The following is a 6,942-nucleotide window of genomic DNA, read 5'->3' on the forward strand; positions in this document are numbered from 1 at the left end:
ACCCAGGGATTGAACGTGTATCTCTAGTGTCTCCTGCATTGGCAGGCAGATTCTTTACCACTTGTGCCACCTGGGAAACTCTCCTCCACACAAGAGGACAATAAAAACATGATTCAGTTATGCAGCAATTTGGAACCTTAAGGCAAGAAGAACTCATTCAAGAGTTCTACTGGTCTCCCTCATTATCTTTTTGGTCCAAACTTCTTCAGAGAACTCAGGACCACTTTGATAGAATAGGCCAAGTGGCCTATTCATCCCAGTACATACAAAGGCCCATACTTTGCACACAGTAGGCACACCCTAAGTGTTTATTAGAAACAGTAATTTGGAGACCATAATCCATAAGCAGCACTGATAAGTTGCATTGTTCTTTTCCACCTCCTCATCGTTGGGGTGGAATGTTTTACGCAAACATTAGATGATGAGAGTTAAATCTCTCATCAGAACCATAACGTGTTGATTTTACTCTTCCTTGTACCCATGAAATTAAGTCAGCAATAGCTTCCTGCCTGGGGAAGTAATAGGACAGCTTTACTTTCCTAGGTCTCCTCCTTCCTTTGTGGTATGTCAGCAAGTGTCTGTTCTCCCCTCTCCTCCTCTTGTTCCCCTATCTGATTTGGCTGGGGATTAGTTTTACTTTTTCCCATCACCTCAGAAGTATCAGTCAATGCAAGTTTAAAGAAATGCAAACCTTATTCCATGATTTGAAAATGTCCAAGCCCAGCACTGATATTAAAGAAAAATGAGAAAGAGTTTTCTGGGGAAAAAAAAATACATCTTTTGTTTCTGATTGAAAATATAAATTTCCTACAGTGCTCCCAGCTTCACCAGTTCACAGTTTCCTTGGGAAAATCCCTATAACTTTGAGAAACTGCTCCATCCTATTTTGTTGAAGGCAGTTCTTAAGGAGGCTACATAGAAATATAGGAATAGAGAATTAAAACCCTGGTTTTTATATTATTTACATAATTAAAAATATTTCACATAATTTATATTTGTATATAATTACATAAATATAATTATAATATATAGTTGTATTATAAAATTTATAAATTATTTCACATAATCAGAAATCCTGAGCAACTCTGAAGGGCCTAATCCACTTAGCTCTTAATTATACTAAAATTAGATGTCTTCCTACCCCAAGAGAGGCAGCAAATTGAAAACTCACTGTGGAAATTTCCTTTTCCAGTGGGAAGCCAGAAAGATTTCCAGATTAGCGGAAAGACATCACCACTTTTGGTTTTTCCCTCCAGAAAACAGTCAGATAAGGGGACTTTTCCCCTAACTCCACTTGTTGAAATGATAACAAGCAGATACCCTGTGCCCCCAGCCTCACAGCTGCCGTAAGTCCTGCAATCACCCTTATAATTGTATACCTCCAGGAAAGAGATAGCTGCCTCTTGGCTGTTAAAGTGACAGCATTGTGACATCTCCCCTGTGCTTTCCTGGAGCTCTGCCCATTTAGGGTCAGATTCCCTGAGGAGTCTGCCCCTGAGGCGCCAGTCTGATGGTGGGAAGGCAAATTGTTATTCCCATTGGGAACTCCCATCTGGAATTTTGCAACAACAAATGAAAGCTTAGCATGGATGTATGTAGCTCTTTCTTAAGTATCCATTCTTATCTTTGGGGGGAAAGGCAGACTAATTATGCCCAGATTGCTAGGTGGACTCTGTTACCATCTTATCTATATTCATTCTCCATCAGGGGTTTTAGGCTTGGGGAAAGAAGGGCTGGTGGTAACTGTGAGTGCAGAAGGGAGGGGAAATTTGGTTTTCACATAATAAGCACAGAGGTAACTTTAAAGTCAAGATTCTTTGTTCAGCTGCTTTGTAACAGATAGTACACTTGGTCTGCAGCAAAGGGATTTAGGGCTTTCCACTTTTCACTTTCATGCATTGGCAAAGGAAATGGCAACCCACTCCAGTGTTCTTGCCTGGAGAATCCCAGGGACAGGGAGCCTGGTGGGCTGCCGTCTATGGGGTTGCACAGAGTCAGACACGACTGAAGCGACTTAGCAAAGGGTTGAGAGGCCTTGGAATATGTCTCCACTGAAGGCTACAGAATTATATTGTCTAGAAACTTGATAATAACACAATGATTATAGACTCCCCAAGCCACTTGGAAAAGGGATGTTGTAAGAAGAAAATGAGATAAAATCGGTGAAAGACCTAAGAAGTGACAAGGTTAAGGACCTCTACTAGCAACAGCAATTGTCCCTATTGTGTAAATTTTGTGTTTATTTTCCTATGCTCATCTTCAAGGCTTTGCTCTTTTGTCAACGCTAACTCTTCCAAAATCACGGAAATACCTGATTTCTATTGTATCATCGTTGTTCTCATGTTTTTGGACATATTCATTAATTCATTAGACAAACATTTATTAAATACCTATTATGCATGCATGCTAAGTCACTTCAGTCAAATCTGACTCTTTGTTACTCTGTGGACAGTAGCCCTCCAGGCTCCTCTGTCCGTGGGATTCTCCAAGGCAAGAATACTGGAGGGGGTTGCTAAGCTGTCCTCCAGGGGATCTTCCTGACCCAGGGATTGAACCCACGTTTCATTATGTTTCCTGCACTGGCAGGTGGGTTCTTTGCCACTAGTGCCACTTGGGAAGTCCAAATATCTATTATGTATTCCACTAAACGGGAGGTTCAGAGATGAGCAAAATGTCCTTCTTCTTGAAAGGCTTACAACCTAGCTGGAGAAAGAGACACACGAATAACCAACGTAAACATAAAGCACGGAGAGAAAAGAAACACCCAGTGTCATGAATCATAAAGTTTGCAGCCTATATAAAGCAGGGCAGCAAAACCACAGAGAGCAGCCAACTCAAACCAGGAGAGAAGGGGCCAGGAAAAGGCTTCCAGCTTGCACTGCCTTCAGAACTGAATGAGGCCTCTCTGTCCACCAAGTCAAAAACGGGAAAGGGAAGAGGACATTCCAGCAAGCTGAATAGAGGGGGCAAAGCCACAGGGCCACAAACACCTACTACGGAGAAGTGTTAGTTCAGCTGCAAAGAGCCTGCGTGCCTGGAGCCAGGAAAGGCAGGGCTTTCAGGCAGGAGGAGGGAGGAGCTGGAGCCTAAAAGCCCTCGCTTGCCGGGACTCCCGGCGCTCCGCAGCCAGACACAGAGAGGCAACCGGTGGAGGCAGCTTGGGGGCGAGATAAGAAGCAGAGCAGGGACCCAGGCCCCGGGACCGCCTCCAGCAGGACGGCCCAGCAGCTCAGAGAGAAAGGCCGGCGGGCGCACAATCGTGTTCTGAAACGCAGGAACTGGGACTTTTGTTTTGGCTCCAGGACGGGGCTGAGAGCGCACACAATGCCCAGTGTTGAAACTCCCTGTTTGGAAGGAAGAACAGTTGCACATCTGGGAAAGGTTAGGGTCAGACCCTGAAGCGCGGGGAGCGGGCACATTCCTCTGAGACGCTGGGCCTTGACGTCAATCGCGGCCGGGCTTGGCCGGAGCTGCTCCCGGCAGGAGTCAGGGCCCATTAACTCTGCCCAGCGCCCGAGTGTTTATGTGGAAAATGTGAGGCCAGGAAGTGGCTCCTAATTGTGATTTGGAGGTTGTCAAGTCAGTGCTCTTTAGCGGTTGGTTTCTGTCTTTCCCACCTTCCCAGCTGCACTCCTTTCCCTGTTTGTCTGGGGTGACCCAATATTTCTCTCTCTTTCTCTGTTATGTAAAAAAGAAGAGCTATATTTACTTGGCGCCTTCTCTATGTAACCTCCTCCCTCTTCCTTACAGGTCTTACGGCTGCCTGGTCTCACCACCCTCTCCGCCACCCCCACGGCTGTGGGCCCAGCTGGGAAATGAACTCTCCCAGCACATGGTCACTTACAACACAGCGTTTGGACCATCAACGTTTTCCTCTTTCAGACTTCACAGAGCAAGCTGCACTCTACACAGGCCCGTCGTGGCTTGTCCCCAGAAGCGGAGTGAGACGGAGCCAGGAAACCAGCTCCTTACTCCAAATCAACCCAATATAAAGAAAAAGATGGCAGAGGCTAAAATGTGTAAGTTGGAAAGTGCTCGAAGCCGGACGTGCCACCCTCTCCTCTTAGGTCCATCACAGCCTCAGCACTTCCAACATCATTATCATCCACTCCAAATAATAACTTGGAAAACTAGAGCCCTGCTTGTAATTGCCATTCTTTGATTTAATCTCAGGCCAAGGTGCAGCACTCCAGCACTTCATTACTAACACCAGGAGAAAACGTCTAAGCGCCTCATATAATGAGCACTTACCCACATACAGATGATCCACTTTAAGAATAATTGACAGTACACCTTAAGCCCAAGACTCCTTTTGTATTTGTCCCATGACTTTCCCCCACAACCCACTGACCAGCCTCCTCCCCCAAAAGTACTGCTGAGAAGCTTGAGGAAGGAAGAGAAGAGCCAAGACTACACTTAGAAAATACAACTCAAAGAAAAAGGAAATATAACTCATACCAGCCTCAACTACACATGAACTGAGAAGTAAATAAACAGGAGGAAAAAAAAACTTTATACAAACATATATATATGTAATTATATATTAAAACATATATAAATTTATATGCAATTCATTTATATATAATTTAAATTTATATATTTATATAAAATTTACAAATATTATGTATACAATTTTACTTTATATACATAACTAATTTTAATGGGAATCAGGAGAGAGACAGAGTGATGTGTACATAGATTTGCCTGTAGTGTGCTCAGTTGCTGACTCACATCTGACTCTCTGCAATGCCATGGACTATAGTCTGCCAGGCTCAACTGCCCCTAGAATTTTCCAGGAAGAATACTGGAGTGGGGTACCATTTCCTACTCCAAGGGATCTTCCCAACCCAGAGATCAAACTCCCATCTCCTGTGTCTCCTACATTGGCAGGCAGGTTCTTTACCACTAGCACCACCCGCGAAGACTTACTTTGTAGGAATGTAATCTTAATTGTAATATTTATTGTTATATATATGACAGTCAGTCTCTCCCATCAGGAAGCTTCCACAAGCCTCTTATCCTTATACATCAGAGGGCAGACAAAATGAAAACCACAATCACAGAAAACTAACCAAACTGATCACATGGATCACAGCCTTGTCTAACTCAATCAAACTATGAGCCATGTCCTGTAGGGTCAACCAAGACAAATGGGTCATAGTGGAGAGTTCTGATAAAATGTGGTCCACTGGAGAAAGGAATGGCAAACCACTTCAGTCTTTTTGCTTTGAGACCATGAACAGTAAGAAAAGGCAAAAAGATATGATACTGAAAGATGAACTCTCCAGGTCAGTAAGTGCCCAATTCCCTGGTGGCTCAGACGGTTAAGTGTCTGTCTACAATGTGGGAGACCTGGGTTCGATCCCTGGGTTGGGAAGTTCCCTGGAGAAGGAAATGGAAATCCACTCCAGGACTATTGCCCGGAAAATCCCATGGACAGTGGAGTCTGGTAGGCTACAGTCCATGGGGACGCAAAGAGTCGGACACAACTGAGCGATCTTCACCGTAATCACCATATGCAACTGGAGACAGTGGAGAAATAAGTCCAGAAAGAATGAAGAGACAGAGCCAAGGTGAAACAATGCCCAGTGGTAGATGTGACTGGTGATGGTAATAAAGTCCAATGCTGTAAAGAACAATATTGAATATGAACCCGGAATGTTAGGTCCATGAATCAAGGTAAATTGGAAGTGGTCAAACAGGAGATGGCAAGAGTGAACATCAACATTTAGGAATCAGTGAACTAAAATGGAAGGAATTAGGAGAATTTAATTCAGATGGCATTATATCTACTACTGTGAGCAAGAATCACTTAAAAGAAATGGAGTAGCCCTCATAGTCAACAAAAGAGTCTGAAATGCAGCATTTGGGTCAATAATCTCAAATATGACAGAATGATCTCTGTTTGTTTCCAAGGCAAACCATTCAATATCACAGTTATCCAAGTCTATGCTCCAACCAAGAATGCCAAAGAAGCTGAACAGTTCTATGATGACCTATAAGACCTTCTAGAACTAACACCAAAAAAGATGTCCTTTTCATCATAGAGGACTGGAATGCAAAAGTAGGAAGTCAAGATACCTGAAGTAACAGGCAAGTTTGGCCTTGGAGTACAAAATGAAGCAGAGCGAAGGCTAACAGAGTTTTGCCAAGAGAATTCACTGGTCATAGCAAACACCCTCATCCAACAACACAAGAAATGACTCTACACATGTATGTCACCAGATGGTCAATACAGAAATCAGATTGATTATATTCTATGCAGCCAAAGATGGAGAAGCTCTATACAGTCAGCAAAAACAAGACCAGGAGCTGACTGTGGTTCAGATCATGAACTCCTTATTGCCAAATTCAGACTTAAACTGAAGACAGTAGAGAAAACCACTAGACCGTTCAGGTATTACCTGAATCAATCCCTTATGACTATACAGTGGAAGTGAGAAATACATTCAGGGGATTAGATCTGGGTACAAATAGCTGAGAAAAGAAGACAAGCTAAAGGCAAAGGATAAAAGGAAAGATATACCCATCTGAATGCAGGGTTCCAAAGAATAGCAAGGAGAGGGAAGAAAGCCTTCTTCAGTGATCAATGCAAAGAAATAGAGGAAAACAATAGAATGGGAAAGACTAGAGATTTCTTCAAGAAAATAAGAGATACCAAGGGAACATTTCATGCAAAGATGGATACAGTAAAGTACAGAAACAGTGGGCCTAACAGAAGCAGAAGATATTAAGAAGAGATGACAAGAATACACGGAAGAACTATACAATAAGGATCTTAATGACCCAATAACCACGATGGTGTGATCACTCATCTATAGCCAGACATCCTGGAGTGAAAAGTCAAGTTGGCTTAGGAAGCATCACTATGAACAAAGCTAATGGAGGTGATGGAGTTCCAGTTAAGCTAGTTCAAGTCCTAAAAGATGATGATGTTAAAAT

General features: G+C 43.2%; 1 long non-coding RNA gene across 1 annotated transcript; it reads left to right on the forward strand.

Annotated features, from left to right (window-relative positions):
- Positions 1–2,927: 2,927 nt before the first annotated feature.
- LOC123332397 lies at positions 2,928–4,490 on the forward strand. Its single transcript, XR_006549188.1, has 2 exons — positions 2,928–3,381; positions 3,751–4,490. It is a non-coding gene; the product is annotated as an uncharacterized LOC123332397 (long non-coding RNA).
- The last annotated feature ends 2,452 nt before the right edge of the window (positions 4,491–6,942 follow it).

Source organism: Bubalus bubalis, chromosome 3 (genome assembly GCF_019923935.1).
Source record: "Bubalus bubalis isolate 160015118507 breed Murrah chromosome 3, NDDB_SH_1, whole genome shotgun sequence".
NCBI classification, from domain to species: Eukaryota; Metazoa; Chordata; class Mammalia; order Artiodactyla; family Bovidae; genus Bubalus; species Bubalus bubalis.